Here is a 14,760-nt window from a genome sequence, read left to right as displayed (position 1 = left end):
ATCACCGAAGTTAAGCAACATCGGGCGCGATTAGTACTTAGATGGGTGACCGCTTGGGAACGTCGCGTGTCGTTGGCATTTTTGCTATTTTGCACCATGAAATCGCGATTGATTATCAATTTTCAATGTCTATTTTACAATATTCAGTTGATAAAAAAGAATTTTACCAACGGAAAAAAAACTTTTATTTTGCCACCGACGGGATTCGAACCCAGGCACACACGCTCAAAATCACCCCAAAAAACACGATTCCCTTTTGTTTGCATCAAAGCACACACAAAAGCAACATTCAAATTCAAAGAGAGAAAAATATTCTCCCATCTTCATCCACCCCAAACAAACAGCACAAAAGTCCTTCCAGAACAGCCAAACTTTGTCAACGATCATACCATGTTGAAAACACCGGTTCTCGTCCGATCACCGAAGTTAAGCAACATCGGGCGCGATTAGTACTTAGATGGGTGACCGCTTGGGAACGTCGCGTGTCGTTGGCATTTTTGCTATTTTGCACCATGAAATCGCGATTGATTATCAATTTTTCATGTCTTTTTTCCAATATTCAGTTGATAAAAAAGAATTTTACCAACGGAAAAAAAACTTTTATTTTGCCCCCGACGGGATTCGAACCCAGGCACACACGCTCAAAATCACCCCAAAAAAACACGATTCCCTTTTGTTTGCATCAAAGCACACACAAAAGCAACATTCAAATTCAAAGAGAGAAAAATATTCTCCCATCTTCACCCACCCCAAACAAACAGCACAAAAGTCCTTCCAGAACAGCCAAACTTTGTCAACGATCATACCATGTTGAAAACACCGGTTCTCGTCCGATCACCGAAGTTAAGCAACATCGGGCGCGATTAGTACTTAGATGGGTGACCGCTTGGGAACGTCGCGTGTCGTTGGCATTTTTGCTATTTTGCACCATGAAATCGCGATTGATTATCAATTTTCAATGTCTTTTTTACAATATTCAGTTGATAAAAAAGAATTTTACCAACGGAAAAAAAAACTTTTATTTTGCCCCCGACGGGATTCGAACCCAGGCACACACGCTCAAAATCACCCCAAAAAAACACGATTCCCTTTTGTTTGCATCAAAGCACACACAAAAGCAACATTCAAATTCAAAGAGAGAAAAATATTCTCCCATCTTCACCCACCCCAAACAAACAGCACAAAAGTCCTTCCAGAACAGCCAAACTTTGTCAACGATCATACCATGTTGAAAACACCGGTTCTCGTCCGATCACCGAAGTTAAGCAACATCGGGCGCGATTAGTACTTAGATGGGTGACCGCTTGGGAACGTCGCGTGTCGTTGGCATTTTTGCTATTTTGCACCATGAAATCGCGATTGATTATCAATTTCCGTTGTCTATTTTACAATATTCAGTTGATAAAAAAGAATTTTACCAACGGAAAAAAAAAGTTTTATTTTGCCCCCGACGGGATTCGAACCCAGGCACACACGCTCAAAATCACCCCAAAAAAACACGATTCCCTTTTGTTTGCATCAAAGCACACACAAAAGCAACATTCAAATTCAAAGAGAGAAAAATATTCTCCCATCTTCACCCACCCAAAACAAACAGCACAAAAGTCCTTCCAGAACAGCCAAACTTTGTCAACGATCATACCATGTTGAAAACACCGGTTCTCGTCCGATCACCGAAGTTAAGCAACATCGGGCGCGATTAGTACTTAGATGGGTGACCGCTTGGGAACGTCGCGTGTCGTTGGCATTTTTGCTATTTTGCACCATGAAATCGCGATTGATTATCAATTTTCAATGTCTTTTTTACAATATTCAGTTGATAAAAAAGAATTTTACCAACGGAAAAAAAAACTTTTATTTTGCCCACGACGGGATTCGAACCCAGGCACACACGCTCAAAATCACCCCAAAAAAACACGATTCCCTTTTGTTTGCATCAAAGCACACACAAAAGCAACATTCAAATTCAAAGAGAGAAAAATATTCTCCCATCTTCACCCACCCAAAACAAACAGCACAAAAGTCCTTCCAGAACAGCCAAACTTTGTCAACGATCATACCATGTTGAAAACACCGGTTCTCGTCCGATCACCGAAGTTAAGCAACATCGGGCGCGATTAGTACTTAGATGGGTGACCGCTTGGGAACGTCGCGTGTCGTTGGCATTTTTGCTATTTTGCACCATGAAATCGCGATTGATTATCAATTTTCAATGTCTATTTTACAATATTCAGTTGATAAAAAAGAATTTTACCAACGGAAAAAAAACTTTTATTTTGCCACCGACGGGATTCGAACCCAGGCACACACGCTCAAAATCACCCCAAAAAAACACGATTCCCTTTTGTTTGCATCAAAGCACACACAAAAGCAACATTCAAATTCAAAGAGAGAAAAACGTTCTCCCATCTTCACCCACCCCAAACAAACAGCACAAAAGTCCTTCCAGAACAGCCAAACTTTGTCAACGATCATACCATGTTGAAAACACCGGTTCTCGTCCGATCACCGAAGTTAAGCAACATCGGGCGCGATTAGTACTTAGATGGGTGACCGCTTGGGAACGTCGCGTGTCGTTGGCATTTTTGCTATTTTGCACCATGAAATCGCGATTGATTATCAATTTTCAATGTCTATTTTACAATATTCAGTTGATAAAAAAGAATTTTACCAACGGAAAAAAAACTTTTATTTTGCCACCGACGGGATTCGAACCCAGGCACACACGCTCAAAATCACCCCAAAAAACACGATTCCCTTTTGTTTGCATCAAAGCACACACAAAAGCAACATTCAAATTCAAAGAGAGAAAAACGTTCTCCCATCTTCACCCACCCCAAACAAACAGCACAAAAGTCCTTCCAGAACAGCCAAACTTTGTCAACGATCATACCATGTTGAAAACACCGGTTCTCGTCCGATCACCGAAGTTAAGCAACATCGGGCGCGATTAGTACTTAGATGGGTGACCGCTTGGGAACGTCGCGTGTCGTTGGCATTTTTGCTATTTTGCACCATGAAATCGCGATTGATTATCAATTTTCAATGTCTATTTTACAATATTCAGTTGATAAAAAAGAATTTTACCAACGGAAAAAAAAACTTTTATTTTGCCCACGACGGGATTCGAACCCAGGCACACACGCTCAAAATCACCCCAAAAAAACACGATTCCCTTTTGTTTGCATCAAAGCACACACAAAAGCAACATTCAAATTCAAAGAGAGAAAAATATTCTCCCATCTTCACCCACCCCAAACAAACAGCACAAAAGTCCTTCCAGAACAGCCAAACTTTGTCAACGATCATACCATGTTGAAAACACCGGTTCTCGTCCGATCACCGAAGTTAAGCAACATCGGGCGCGATTAGTACTTAGATGGGTGACCGCTTGGGAACGTCGCGTGTCGTTGGCATTTTTGCTATTTTGCACCATGAAATCGCGATTGATTATCAATTTTTAATGTCTATTTTACAATATTCAGTTGATAAAAAAGAATTTTACTAACGGAAAAAAACTTTTATTTTGTCCACGACGGGATTCGAACCCAGGCACACACGCTCAAAATCACCCCAAAAAAACACGATTCCCTTTTGTTTGCATCAAAGCACACACAAAAGCAACATTCAAATTCAAAGAGAGAAAAATATTCTCCCATCTTCATCCACCCCAAACAAACAGCACAAAAGTCCTTCCAGAACAGCCAAACTTTGTCAACGATCATACCATGTTGAAAACACCGGTTCTCGTCCGATCACCGAAGTTAAGCAACATCGGGCGCGATTAGTACTTAGATGGGTGACCGCTTGGGAACGTCGCGTGTCGTTGGCATTTTTGCTATTTTGCACCATGAAATCGCGATTGATTATCAATTTTCAATGTCTATTTTACAATATTCAGTTGATAAAAAAGAATTTTACCAACGGAAAAAAAAACTTTTATTTTGCCCACGACGGGATTCGAACCCAGGCACACACGCTCAAAATCACCCCAAAAAAACACGATTCCCTTTTGTTTGCATCAGCATTCAAAACACAAAAGCAACATTCAAATTCAAAGAGAGAAAAACGTTCTCCCATCTTCACCCACCCCAAACAAACAGCACAAAAGTCCTTCCAGAACAGCCAAACTTTGTCAACGATCATACCATGTTGAAAACACCGGTTCTCGTCCGATCACCGAAGTTAAGCAACATCGGGCGCGATTAGTACTTAGATGGGTGACCGCTTGGGAACGTCGCGTGTCGTTGGCATTTTTGCTATTTTGCACCATGAAATCGCGATTGATTATCAATTTTCAATGTCTTTTTTACAATATTCAGTTGATAAAAAAGAATTTTACCAACGGAAAAAAAAACTTTTATTTTGCCCACGACGGGATTCGAACCCAGGCACACACGCTCAAAATCACCCCAAAAAAACACGATTCCCTTTTGTTTGCATCAGCATTCAAAACACAAAAGCAACATTCAAATTCAAAGAGAGAAAAACGTTCTCCCATCTTCACCCACCCCAAACAAACAGCACAAAAGTCCTTCCAGAACAGCCAAACTTTGTCAACGATCATACCATGTTGAAAACACCGGTTCTCGTCCGATCACCGAAGTTAAGCAACATCGGGCGCGATTAGTACTTAGATGGGTGACCGCTTGGGAACGTCGCGTGTCGTTGGCATTTTTGCTATTTTGCACCATGAAATCGCGATTGATTATCAATTTTCAATGTCTATTTTACAATATTCAGTTGATAAAAAAGAATTTTACTAACGGAAAAAAACTTTTATTTTGCCCACGACGGGATTCGAACCCAGGCACACACGCTCAAAATCACCCCAAAAAAACACGATTCCCTTTTGTTTGCATCAGCATTCAAAACACAAAAGCAACATTCAAATTCAAAGAGAGAAAAACGTTCTCCCATCTTCACCCACCCCAAACAAACAGCACAAAAGTCCTTCCAGAACAGCCAAACTTTGTCAACGATCATACCATGTTGAAAACACCGGTTCTCGTCCGATCACCGAAGTTAAGCAACATCGGGCGCGATTAGTACTTAGATGGGTGACCGCTTGGGAACGTCGCGTGTCGTTGGCATTTTTGCTATTTTGCACCATGAAATCGCGATTGATTATCAATTTTCAATGTCTATTTTACAATATTCAGTTGATAAAAAAGAATTTTACCAACGGAAAAAAAAACTTTTATTTTGCCACCGACGGGATTCGAACCCAGGCACACACGCTCAAAATCACCCCAAAAAACACGATTCCCTTTTGTTTGCATCAGCATTCAAAACACAAAAGCAACATTCAAATTCAAAGAGAGAAAAACGTTCTCCCATCTTCACCCACCCCAAACAAACAGCACAAAAGTCCTTCCAGAACAGCCAAACTTTGTCAACGATCATACCATGTTGAAAACACCGGTTCTCGTCCGATCACCGAAGTTAAGCAACATCGGGCGCGATTAGTACTTAGATGGGTGACCGCTTGGGAACGTCGCGTGTCGTTGGCATTTTTGCTATTTTGCACCATGAAATCGCGATTGATTATCAATTTTCAATGTCTATTTTACAATATTCAGTTGATAAAAAAGAATTTTACCAACGAAAAAAAAACTTTAATTTTGCCCACGACGGGATTCGAACCCAGGCACACACGCTCAAAATCACCCCAAAAAAACACGATTCCCTTTTGTTTGCATCAAAGCACACACAAAAGCAACATTCAAATTCAAAGAGAAAAAAATATTCTCCCATCTTCACCCACCCAAAACAAACAGCACAAAAGTCCTTCCAGAACAGCCAAACTTTGTCAACGATCATACCATGTTGAAAACACCGGTTCTCGTCCGATCACCGAAGTTAAGCAACATCGGGCGCGATTAGTACTTAGATGGGTGACCGCTTGGGAACGTCGCGTGTCGTTGGCATTTTTGCTATTTTGCACCATGAAATCGCGATTGATTATCAATTTCCGTTGTCTATTTTACAATATTCAGTTGATAAAAAAGAATTTTACCAACGAAAAAAAAATGTTTTATTTTGCCCCCGACGGGATTCGAACCCAGGCACACACGCTCAAAATCACCCCAAAAAAACACGATTCCCTTTTGTTTGCATCAAAGCACACACAAAAGCAACATTCAAATTCAAAGAGAAAAAAATATTCTCCCATCTTCACCCACCCAAAACAAACAGCACAAAAGTCCTTCCAGAACAGCCAAACTTTGTCAACGATCATACCATGTTGAAAACACCGGTTCTCGTCCGATCACCGAAGTTAAGCAACATCGGGCGCGATTAGTACTTAGATGGGTGACCGCTTGGGAACGTCGCGTGTCGTTGGCATTTTTGCTATTTTGCACCATGAAATCGCGATTGATTATCAATTTTCTATGTCTATTTTACCATATTTAGTTGATAAAAAAGAATTTTACTAACGGAAAAAAACTTTTATTTTGTCCACGACGGGATTCGAACCCAGGCACACACGCTCAAAATCACCCCAAAAAAACACGATTCCCTTTTGTTTGCATCAGCATTCAAAACACAAAAGCAACATTCAAATTCAAAGAGAGAAAAACGTTCTCCCATCTTCATCCACCCCAAACAAACAGCACAAAAGTCCTTCCAGAACAGCCAAACTTTGTCAACGATCATACCATGTTGAAAACACCGGTTCTCGTCCGATCACCGAAGTTAAGCAACATCGGGCGCGATTAGTACTTAGATGGGTGACCGCTTGGGAACGTCGCGTGTCGTTGGCATTTTTGCTATTTTGCACCATGAAATCGCGATTGATTATCAATTTTCAATGTCTATTTTACAATATTCAGTTGATAAAAAAGAATTTTACCAACGAAAAAAAAACTTTTATTTTGCCCACGACGGGATTCGAACCCAGGCACACACGCTCAAAATCACCCCAAAAAACACGATTCCCTTTTGTTTGCATCAGCATTCAAAACACAAAAGCAACATTCAAATTCAAAGAGAGAAAAATATTCTCCCATCTTCATCCACCCCAAACAAACAGCACAAAAGTCCTTCCAGAACAGCCAAACTTTGTCAACGATCATACCATGTTGAAAACACCGGTTCTCGTCCGATCACCGAAGTTAAGCAACATCGGGCGCGATTAGTACTTAGATGGGTGACCGCTTGGGAACGTCGCGTGTCGTTGGCATTTTTGCTATTTTGCACCATGAAATCGCGATTGATTATCAATTTTCAATGTCTATTTTACAATATTCAGTTGATAAAAAAGAATTTTACCAACGGAAAAAAAAACTTTTATTTTGACCACGACGGGATTCGAACCCATGCACACACGCTCAAAATCACCCCAAAAAAACACGATTCCCTTTTGTTTGCATCAGCATTCAAAACACAAAAGCAACATTCAAATTCAAAGAGAGAAAAATATTCTCCCATCTTCATCCACCCCAAACAAACAGCACAAAAGTCCTTCCAGAACAGCCAAACTTTGTCAACGATCATACCATGTTGAAAACACCGGTTCTCGTCCGATCACCGAAGTTAAGCAACATCGGGCGCGATTAGTACTTAGATGGGTGACCGCTTGGGAACGTCGCGTGTCGTTGGCATTTTTGCTATTTTGCACCATGAAATCGCGATTGATTATCAATTTTCTATGTCTATTTTACCATATTTAGTTGATAAAAAAGAATTTTACCAACGGAAAAAAAAACTTTTATTTTGACCACGACGGGATTCGAACCCATGCACACACGCTCAAAATCACCCCAAAAAAACACGATTCCCTTTTGTTTGCATCAGCATTCAAAACACAAAAGCAACATTCAAATTCAAAGAGAGAAAAATATTCTCCCATCTTCATCCACCCCAAACAAACAGCACAAAAGTCCTTCCAGAACAGCCAAACTTTGTCAACGATCATACCATGTTGAAAACACCGGTTCTCGTCCGATCACCGAAGTTAAGCAACATCGGGCGCGATTAGTACTTAGATGGGTGACCGCTTGGGAACGTCGCGTGTCGTTGGCATTTTTGCTATTTTGCACCATGAAATCGCGATTGATTATCAATTTTCAATGTCTATTTTACAATATTCAGTTGATAAAAAAGAATTTTACCAACGGAAAAAAACTTTTATTTTGTCCACGACGGGATTCGAACCCAGGCACACACGCTCAAAATCACCCCAAAAAAACACGATTCCCTTTTGTTTGCATCAGCATTCAAAACACAAAAGCAACATTCAAATTCAAAGAGAGAAAAATATTCTCCCATCTTCATCCACCCCAAACAAACAGCACAAAAGTCCTTCCAGAACAGCCAAACTTTGTCAACGATCATACCATGTTGAAAACACCGGTTCTCGTCCGATCACCGAAGTTAAGCAACATCGGGCGCGATTAGTACTTAGATGGGTGACCGCTTGGGAACGTCGCGTGTCGTTGGCATTTTTGCTATTTTGCACCATGAAATCGCGATTGATTATCAATTTTCAATGTCTATTTTACAATATTCAGTTGATAAAAAAGAATTTTACCAACGGAAAAAAAAACTTTTATTTTGCCCACGACGGGATTCGAACCCAGGCACACACGCTCAAAATCACCCCAAAAAAACACGATTCCCTTTTGTTTGCATCAGCATTCAAAACACAAAAGCAACATTCAAATTCAAAGAGAGAAAAATATTCTCCCATCTCACCCACCACAAAACAAACAGCACAAAAGTCCTTCCAGAACAGCCAAACTTTGTCAACGATCATACCATGTTGAAAACACCGGTTCTCGTCCGATCACCGAAGTTAAGCAACATCGGGCGCGATTAGTACTTAGATGGGTGACCGCTTGGGAACGTCGCGTGTCGTTGGCATTTTTGCTATTTTGCACCATGAAATCGCGATTGATTATCAATTTTCAATGTCTATTTTACAATATTCAGTTGTTAAAAAGAATTTTACCAGCGGAAAAAAAAGTTTTATTTTGCCCCCGACGGGATTCGAACCCAGGCACACACGCTCAAAATCACCCCAAAAAAACACGATTCCCTTTTGTTTGCATCAAAGCACACACAAAAGCAACATTCAAATTCAAAGAGAGAAAAATATTCTCCCATCTTCACCCACCCAAAACAAACAGCACAAAAGTCCTTCCAGAACAGCCAAACTTTGTCAACGATCATACCATGTTGAAAACACCGGTTCTCGTCCGATCACCGAAGTTAAGCAACATCGGGCGCGATTAGTACTTAGATGGGTGACCGCTTGGGAACGTCGCGTGTCGTTGGCATTTTTGCTATTTTGCACCATGAAATCGCGATTGATTATCAATTTTCAATGTCTATTTTACAATATTCAGTTGATAAAAAAGAATTTTACCAACGGAAAAAAAAGTTTTATTTTGCCCCCGACGGGATTCGAACCCAGGCACACACGCTCAAAATCACCCCAAAAAAACACGATTCCCTTTTGTTTGCATCAAAGCACACACAAAAGCAACATTCAAATTCAAAGAGAGAAAAATATTCTCCCAATCTCACCCACCACAAAACAAACAGCACAAAAGTCCTTCCAGAACAGCCAAACTTTGTCAACGATCATACCATGTTGAAAACACCGGTTCTCGTCCGATCACCGAAGTTAAGCAACATCGGGCGCGATTAGTACTTAGATGGGTGACCGCTTGGGAACGTCGCGTGTCGTTGGCATTTTTGCTATTTTGCACCATGAAATCGCGATTGATTATCAATTTCCGTTGTCTATTTTACAATATTCAGTTGATAAAAAAGAATTTTACCAACGGAAAAAAAAAGTTTTATTTTGCCCCCGACGGGATTCGAACCCAGGCACACACGCTCAAAATCACCCCAAAAAAACACGATTCCCTTTTGTTTGCATCAAAGCACACACAAAAGCTACATTCAAATTCAAAGAGAGAAAAATATTCTCCCATCTCACCCACCCAAAACAAACAGCACAAAAGTCCTTCCAGAACAGCCAAACTTTGTCAACGATCATACCATGTTGAAAACACCGGTTCTCGTCCGATCACCGAAGTTAAGCAACATCGGGCGCGATTAGTACTTAGATGGGTGACCGCTTGGGAACGTCGCGTGTCGTTGGCATTTTTGCTATTTTGCACCATGAAATCGCGATTGATTATCAATTTTCAATGTCTTTTTTACAATATTCAGTTGATAAAAAAGAATTTTACCAACGGAAAAAAAAACTTTTATTTTGCCCACGACGGGATTCGAACCCAGGCACACACGCTCAAAATCACCCCAAAAAACACGATTCCCTTTTGTTTGCATCAAAGCACACACAAAAGCAACATTCAAATTCAAAGAGAGAAAAACATTCTCCCGATCTCACCCACCACAAAACAAACAGCACAAAAGTCCTTCCAGAACAGCCAAACTTTGTCAACGATCATACCATGTTGAAAACACCGGTTCTCGTCCGATCACCGAAGTTAAGCAACATCGGGCGCGATTAGTACTTAGATGGGTGACCGCTTGGGAACGTCGCGTGTCGTTGGCATTTTTGCTATTTTGCACCATGAAATCGCGATTGATTATCAATTTCCGTTGTCTATTTTACAATATTCAGTTGATAAAAAAGAATTTTACCAACGGAAAAAAAAAGTTTTATTTTGCCCCCGACGGGATTCGAACCCAGGCACACACGCTCAAAATCACCCCAAAAAAACACGATTCCCTTTTGTTTGCATCAAAGCACACACAAAAGCTACATTCAAATTCAAAGAGAGAAAAATATTCTCCCATCTCACCCACCCAAAACAAACAGCACAAAAGTCCTTCCAGAACAGCCAAACTTTGTCAACGATCATACCATGTTGAAAACACCGGTTCTCGTCCGATCACCGAAGTTAAGCAACATCGGGCGCGATTAGTACTTAGATGGGTGACCGCTTGGGAACGTCGCGTGTCGTTGGCATTTTTGCTATTTTGCACCATGAAATCGCGATTGATTATCAATTTTCTATGTCTATTTTACAATATTCAGTTGTTAAAAAGAATTTTACCAGCGGAAAAAAAAGTTTTATTTTGCCCCCGACGGGATTCGAACCCAGGCACACACGCTCAAAATCACCCCAAAAAAACACGATTCCCTTTTGTTTGCATCAAAGCACACACAAAAGCAACATTCAAATTCAAAGAGAGAAAAATATTCTCCCATCTCACCCACCCAAAACAAACAGCACAAAAGTCCTTCCAGAACAGCCAAACTTTGTCAACGATCATACCATGTTGAAAACACCGGTTCTCGTCCGATCACCGAAGTTAAGCAACATCGGGCGCGATTAGTACTTAGATGGGTGACCGCTTGGGAACGTCGCGTGTCGTTGGCATTTTTGCTATTTTGCACCATGAAATCGCGATTGATTATCAATTTCCGTTGTCTATTTTACAATATTCAGTTGATAAAAAAGAATTTTACCAACGGAAAAAAAAGTTTTATTTTGCCCCCGACGGGATTCGAACCCAGGCACACACGCTCAAAATCACCCCAAAAAACACGATTCCCTTTTGTTTGCATCAAAGCACACACAAAAGCAACATTCAAATTCAAAGAGAGAAAAATATTCTCCCATCTTCACCCACCACAAAACAAACAGCACAAAAGTCCTTCCAGAACAGCCAAACTTTGTCAACGATCATACCATGTTGAAAACACCGGTTCTCGTCCGATCACCGAAGTTAAGCAACATCGGGCGCGATTAGTACTTAGATGGGTGACCGCTTGGGAACGTCGCGTGTCGTTGGCATTTTTGCTATTTTGCACCATGAAATCGAGATTGATTATCAATTTTCTTTGTCTATTTTACAATATTCAGTTGATAAAAAAGAATTTTATCAACGGAAAAAAAAGTTTTATTTTGCCCCCGACGGGATTCGAACCCAGGCACACACGCTCAAAATCACCCCAAAAAAACACGATTCCCTTTTGTTTGCATCAAAGCACACACAAAAGCAACATTTCGAATTCAAAGAGAGAAAAATATTCTCCCATCTTCACCCACCACAAAACAAACCGCACAAAAGTCCTTCCAGAACAGCCAAACTTTGTCAACGATCATACCATGTTGAAAACACCGGTTCTCGTCCGATCACCGAAGTTAAGCAACATCGGGCGCGATTAGTACTTAGATGGGTGACCGCTTGGGAACGTCGCGTGTCGTTGGCATTTTTGCTATTTTGCACCATGAAATCGCGATTGATTATCAATTTTCTATGTCTATTTTACAATATTCAGTTGTTAAAAAGAATTTTACCAGCGGAAAAAAAAGTTTTATTTTGCCCCCGACGGGATTCGAACCCAGGCACACACGCTCAAAATCACCCCAAAAAAACACGATTCCCTTTTGTTTGCATCAAAGCACACACAAAAGCAACATTCAAATTCAAAGAAAGAAAAACATTCTCCCAATCTCACCCACCACAAAACAAACAGCACAAAAGTCCTTCCAGAACAGCCAAACTTTGTCAACGATCATACCATGTTGAAAACACCGGTTCTCGTCCGATCACCGAAGTTAAGCAACATCGGGCGCGATTAGTACTTAGATGGGTGACCGCTTGGGAACGTCGCGTGTCGTTGGCATTTTTGCTATTTTGCACCATGAAATCGCGATTGATTATCAATTTTTAATGTCTATTTTACAATATTCAGTTGATAAAAAAGAATTTTACCAACGGAAAAAAAACTTTTATTTTGCCCCCGACGGGATTCGAACCCAGGCACACACGCTCAAAATCACCCCAAAAAAACACGATTCCCTTTTGTTTGCATCAAAGCACACACAAAAGCAACATTCAAATTCAAAGAGAGAAAAATATTCTCCCAATCTCACCCACCACAAAACAAACAGCACAAAAGTCCTTCCAGAACAGCCAAACTTTGTCAACGATCATACCATGTTGAAAACACCGGTTCTCGTCCGATCACCGAAGTTAAGCAACATCGGGCGCGATTAGTACTTAGATGGGTGACCGCTTGGGAACGTCGCGTGTCGTTGGCATTTTTGCTATTTTGCACCATGAAATCGAGATTGATTATCAATTTTCTTTGTCTATTTTACAATATTCAGGCGATAAAAAAGAATTTTACCAACGGAAAAAAAAGTTTTATTTTGCCCCCGACGGGATTCGAACCCAGGCACACACGCTCAAAATCACCCAAAAAAAACACGATTCCCTTTTGTTTGCATCAAAGCACACACAAAAGCAACATTCAAATTCAAAGAGAGAAAAATATTCTCCCAATCTCACCCACCACAAAACAAACAGCACAAAAGTCCTTCCAGAACAGCCAAACTTTGTCAACGATCATACCATGTTGAAAACACCGGTTCTCGTCCGATCACCGAAGTTAAGCAACATCGGGCGCGATTAGTACTTAGATGGGTGACCGCTTGGGAACGTCGCGTGTCGTTGGCATTTTTGCTATTTTGCACCATGAAATCGAGATTGATTATCAATTTTCTTTGTCTATTTTACAATATTCAGGTGATAAAAAAGAATTTTACCAACGGAAAAAAAAGTTTTATTTTGCCCCCGACGGGATTCGAACCCAGGCACACACGCTCAAAATCACCCCAAAAAAACACGATTCCCTTTTGTTTGCATCAAAGCACACACAAAAGCAACATTTCAAATTCAAAGAGAGAAAAATATTCTCCCATCTTCACCCACCACAAAACAAACCGCACAAAAGTCCTTCCAGAACAGCCAAACTTTGTCAACGATCATACCATGTTGAAAACACCGGTTCTCGTCCGATCACCGAAGTTAAGCAACATCGGGCGCGATTAGTACTTAGATGGGTGACCGCTTGGGAACGTCGCGTGTCGTTGGCATTTTTGCTATTTTGCACCATGAAATCGAGATTGATTATCAATTTCCGTTGTCTATTTTACAATATTCAGTTGATAAAAAAGAATTTTACCAACGGAAAAAAAAGTTTTATTTTGCCCCCGACGGGATTCGAACCCAGGCACACACGCTCAAAATCACCCCAAAAAAACACGATTCCCTTTTGTTTGCATCAAAGCACACACAAAAGCTACATTCAAATTCAAAGAGAGAAAAATATTCTCCCATCTCACCCACCCAAAACAAACAGCACAAAAGTCCTTCCAGAACAGCCAAACTTTGTCAACGATCATACCATGTTGAAAACACCGGTTCTCGTCCGATCACCGAAGTTAAGCAACATCGGGCGCGATTAGTACTTAGATGGGTGACCGCTTGGGAACGTCGCGTGTCGTTGGCATTTTTGCTATTTTGCACCATGAAATCGAGATTGATTATCAATTTCCGTTGTCTATTTTACAATATTCAGCTGATGAAAAAGAATTTTACCAACGGAAAAAAAACTTTTATTTTGCCCCCGACGGGATTCGAACCCAGGCACACACGCTCAAAATCACCCCAAAAAAACACGATTCCCTTTTGTTTGCATCAAAGCACACACAAAAGCAACATTCAAATTCAAAGAGAGAAAAACATTCTCCCGATCTCACCCACCACAAAACAAACAGCACAAAAGTCCTTCCAGAACAGCCAAACTTTGTCAACGATCATACCATGTTGAAAACACCGGTTCTCGTCCGATCACCGAAGTTAAGCAACATCGGGCGCGATTAGTACTTAGATGGGTGACCGCTTGGGAACGTCGCGTGTCGTTGGCATTTTTGCTATTTTGCACCATGAAATCGAGATTGATTATCAATTTTCTGG

General features: G+C 40.8%; 36 non-coding genes across 36 annotated transcripts in view; all 36 read left to right on the top strand.

Moving 5' to 3' along the window:
- LOC120429453 (5S ribosomal RNA) overlaps window positions 1–78 on the top strand; it is a 119-nt gene extending 41 nt beyond the window's left edge. Inside the window, exon 1 of the ribosomal RNA XR_005607387.1 lies at window positions 1–78. This exon is cut by the window's left edge and continues 41 nt beyond it. This is a non-coding gene — a ribosomal RNA (5S ribosomal RNA).
- Window positions 79–375: 297 nt separating this feature from the next.
- LOC120429454 (5S ribosomal RNA) lies at window positions 376–494 on the top strand. The gene has a single exon (XR_005607388.1). It is a non-coding gene; the product is annotated as a 5S ribosomal RNA (ribosomal RNA).
- Window positions 495–792: 298 nt separating this feature from the next.
- LOC120429455 (5S ribosomal RNA) lies at window positions 793–911 on the top strand. The gene has a single exon (XR_005607389.1). It is a non-coding gene; the product is annotated as a 5S ribosomal RNA (ribosomal RNA).
- A 299-nt stretch (window positions 912–1,210) lies between these two features.
- Window positions 1,211–1,329, top strand: LOC120429457 (5S ribosomal RNA). The gene has a single exon (XR_005607390.1). It is a non-coding gene; the product is annotated as a 5S ribosomal RNA (ribosomal RNA).
- A 299-nt stretch (window positions 1,330–1,628) lies between these two features.
- Window positions 1,629–1,747, top strand: LOC120429458 (5S ribosomal RNA). The gene has a single exon (XR_005607391.1). It is a non-coding gene; the product is annotated as a 5S ribosomal RNA (ribosomal RNA).
- Window positions 1,748–2,046: 299 nt separating this feature from the next.
- On the top strand, window positions 2,047–2,165 carry LOC120429459 (5S ribosomal RNA). The gene has a single exon (XR_005607392.1). It is a non-coding gene; the product is annotated as a 5S ribosomal RNA (ribosomal RNA).
- Window positions 2,166–2,463: 298 nt separating this feature from the next.
- On the top strand, window positions 2,464–2,582 carry LOC120429460 (5S ribosomal RNA). The gene has a single exon (XR_005607393.1). It is a non-coding gene; the product is annotated as a 5S ribosomal RNA (ribosomal RNA).
- A 297-nt stretch (window positions 2,583–2,879) lies between these two features.
- Window positions 2,880–2,998, top strand: LOC120429461 (5S ribosomal RNA). Its single transcript, XR_005607394.1, has one exon. It is a non-coding gene; the product is annotated as a 5S ribosomal RNA (ribosomal RNA).
- Window positions 2,999–3,297: 299 nt separating this feature from the next.
- On the top strand, window positions 3,298–3,416 carry LOC120429462 (5S ribosomal RNA). Its single transcript, XR_005607396.1, has one exon. It is a non-coding gene; the product is annotated as a 5S ribosomal RNA (ribosomal RNA).
- Window positions 3,417–3,713: 297 nt separating this feature from the next.
- Window positions 3,714–3,832, top strand: LOC120429463 (5S ribosomal RNA). Its single transcript, XR_005607397.1, has one exon. It is a non-coding gene; the product is annotated as a 5S ribosomal RNA (ribosomal RNA).
- Window positions 3,833–4,134: 302 nt separating this feature from the next.
- On the top strand, window positions 4,135–4,253 carry LOC120429465 (5S ribosomal RNA). The gene has a single exon (XR_005607399.1). It is a non-coding gene; the product is annotated as a 5S ribosomal RNA (ribosomal RNA).
- Window positions 4,254–4,555: 302 nt separating this feature from the next.
- On the top strand, window positions 4,556–4,674 carry LOC120429466 (5S ribosomal RNA). The gene has a single exon (XR_005607400.1). It is a non-coding gene; the product is annotated as a 5S ribosomal RNA (ribosomal RNA).
- A 300-nt stretch (window positions 4,675–4,974) lies between these two features.
- On the top strand, window positions 4,975–5,093 carry LOC120429468 (5S ribosomal RNA). Its single transcript, XR_005607401.1, has one exon. It is a non-coding gene; the product is annotated as a 5S ribosomal RNA (ribosomal RNA).
- Window positions 5,094–5,394: 301 nt separating this feature from the next.
- On the top strand, window positions 5,395–5,513 carry LOC120429469 (5S ribosomal RNA). The gene has a single exon (XR_005607402.1). It is a non-coding gene; the product is annotated as a 5S ribosomal RNA (ribosomal RNA).
- A 298-nt stretch (window positions 5,514–5,811) lies between these two features.
- LOC120429470 (5S ribosomal RNA) lies at window positions 5,812–5,930 on the top strand. Its single transcript, XR_005607403.1, has one exon. It is a non-coding gene; the product is annotated as a 5S ribosomal RNA (ribosomal RNA).
- Window positions 5,931–6,229: 299 nt separating this feature from the next.
- On the top strand, window positions 6,230–6,348 carry LOC120429471 (5S ribosomal RNA). The gene has a single exon (XR_005607404.1). It is a non-coding gene; the product is annotated as a 5S ribosomal RNA (ribosomal RNA).
- A 300-nt stretch (window positions 6,349–6,648) lies between these two features.
- LOC120429472 (5S ribosomal RNA) lies at window positions 6,649–6,767 on the top strand. The gene has a single exon (XR_005607405.1). It is a non-coding gene; the product is annotated as a 5S ribosomal RNA (ribosomal RNA).
- Window positions 6,768–7,067: 300 nt separating this feature from the next.
- On the top strand, window positions 7,068–7,186 carry LOC120429473 (5S ribosomal RNA). The gene has a single exon (XR_005607406.1). It is a non-coding gene; the product is annotated as a 5S ribosomal RNA (ribosomal RNA).
- A 302-nt stretch (window positions 7,187–7,488) lies between these two features.
- Window positions 7,489–7,607, top strand: LOC120429474 (5S ribosomal RNA). Its single transcript, XR_005607407.1, has one exon. It is a non-coding gene; the product is annotated as a 5S ribosomal RNA (ribosomal RNA).
- A 302-nt stretch (window positions 7,608–7,909) lies between these two features.
- On the top strand, window positions 7,910–8,028 carry LOC120429475 (5S ribosomal RNA). The gene has a single exon (XR_005607408.1). It is a non-coding gene; the product is annotated as a 5S ribosomal RNA (ribosomal RNA).
- A 300-nt stretch (window positions 8,029–8,328) lies between these two features.
- Window positions 8,329–8,447, top strand: LOC120429477 (5S ribosomal RNA). Its single transcript, XR_005607410.1, has one exon. It is a non-coding gene; the product is annotated as a 5S ribosomal RNA (ribosomal RNA).
- Window positions 8,448–8,749: 302 nt separating this feature from the next.
- On the top strand, window positions 8,750–8,868 carry LOC120429478 (5S ribosomal RNA). The gene has a single exon (XR_005607411.1). It is a non-coding gene; the product is annotated as a 5S ribosomal RNA (ribosomal RNA).
- A 297-nt stretch (window positions 8,869–9,165) lies between these two features.
- LOC120429479 (5S ribosomal RNA) lies at window positions 9,166–9,284 on the top strand. The gene has a single exon (XR_005607412.1). It is a non-coding gene; the product is annotated as a 5S ribosomal RNA (ribosomal RNA).
- A 299-nt stretch (window positions 9,285–9,583) lies between these two features.
- LOC120429480 (5S ribosomal RNA) lies at window positions 9,584–9,702 on the top strand. The gene has a single exon (XR_005607413.1). It is a non-coding gene; the product is annotated as a 5S ribosomal RNA (ribosomal RNA).
- A 298-nt stretch (window positions 9,703–10,000) lies between these two features.
- On the top strand, window positions 10,001–10,119 carry LOC120429481 (5S ribosomal RNA). The gene has a single exon (XR_005607414.1). It is a non-coding gene; the product is annotated as a 5S ribosomal RNA (ribosomal RNA).
- A 299-nt stretch (window positions 10,120–10,418) lies between these two features.
- LOC120429323 (5S ribosomal RNA) lies at window positions 10,419–10,537 on the top strand. Its single transcript, XR_005607263.1, has one exon. It is a non-coding gene; the product is annotated as a 5S ribosomal RNA (ribosomal RNA).
- Window positions 10,538–10,835: 298 nt separating this feature from the next.
- On the top strand, window positions 10,836–10,954 carry LOC120429324 (5S ribosomal RNA). Its single transcript, XR_005607264.1, has one exon. It is a non-coding gene; the product is annotated as a 5S ribosomal RNA (ribosomal RNA).
- Window positions 10,955–11,250: 296 nt separating this feature from the next.
- LOC120429325 (5S ribosomal RNA) lies at window positions 11,251–11,369 on the top strand. Its single transcript, XR_005607265.1, has one exon. It is a non-coding gene; the product is annotated as a 5S ribosomal RNA (ribosomal RNA).
- A 298-nt stretch (window positions 11,370–11,667) lies between these two features.
- Window positions 11,668–11,786, top strand: LOC120429326 (5S ribosomal RNA). Its single transcript, XR_005607266.1, has one exon. It is a non-coding gene; the product is annotated as a 5S ribosomal RNA (ribosomal RNA).
- A 300-nt stretch (window positions 11,787–12,086) lies between these two features.
- LOC120429327 (5S ribosomal RNA) lies at window positions 12,087–12,205 on the top strand. Its single transcript, XR_005607267.1, has one exon. It is a non-coding gene; the product is annotated as a 5S ribosomal RNA (ribosomal RNA).
- A 298-nt stretch (window positions 12,206–12,503) lies between these two features.
- LOC120429329 (5S ribosomal RNA) lies at window positions 12,504–12,622 on the top strand. Its single transcript, XR_005607269.1, has one exon. It is a non-coding gene; the product is annotated as a 5S ribosomal RNA (ribosomal RNA).
- Window positions 12,623–12,921: 299 nt separating this feature from the next.
- Window positions 12,922–13,040, top strand: LOC120429330 (5S ribosomal RNA). Its single transcript, XR_005607270.1, has one exon. It is a non-coding gene; the product is annotated as a 5S ribosomal RNA (ribosomal RNA).
- Window positions 13,041–13,339: 299 nt separating this feature from the next.
- On the top strand, window positions 13,340–13,458 carry LOC120429331 (5S ribosomal RNA). The gene has a single exon (XR_005607271.1). It is a non-coding gene; the product is annotated as a 5S ribosomal RNA (ribosomal RNA).
- A 300-nt stretch (window positions 13,459–13,758) lies between these two features.
- On the top strand, window positions 13,759–13,877 carry LOC120429332 (5S ribosomal RNA). The gene has a single exon (XR_005607272.1). It is a non-coding gene; the product is annotated as a 5S ribosomal RNA (ribosomal RNA).
- A 297-nt stretch (window positions 13,878–14,174) lies between these two features.
- LOC120429333 (5S ribosomal RNA) lies at window positions 14,175–14,293 on the top strand. Its single transcript, XR_005607273.1, has one exon. It is a non-coding gene; the product is annotated as a 5S ribosomal RNA (ribosomal RNA).
- A 299-nt stretch (window positions 14,294–14,592) lies between these two features.
- LOC120429334 (5S ribosomal RNA) lies at window positions 14,593–14,711 on the top strand. Its single transcript, XR_005607274.1, has one exon. It is a non-coding gene; the product is annotated as a 5S ribosomal RNA (ribosomal RNA).
- Window positions 14,712–14,760: the final 49 nt, after the last annotated feature.

Source organism: Culex pipiens, chromosome 2 (genome assembly GCF_016801865.2).
Source record: "Culex pipiens pallens isolate TS chromosome 2, TS_CPP_V2, whole genome shotgun sequence".
Classification (NCBI taxonomy): Eukaryota; Metazoa; Arthropoda; class Insecta; order Diptera; family Culicidae; genus Culex; species Culex pipiens.
This window is presented reverse-complemented; position numbering and strand designations above follow the sequence as displayed.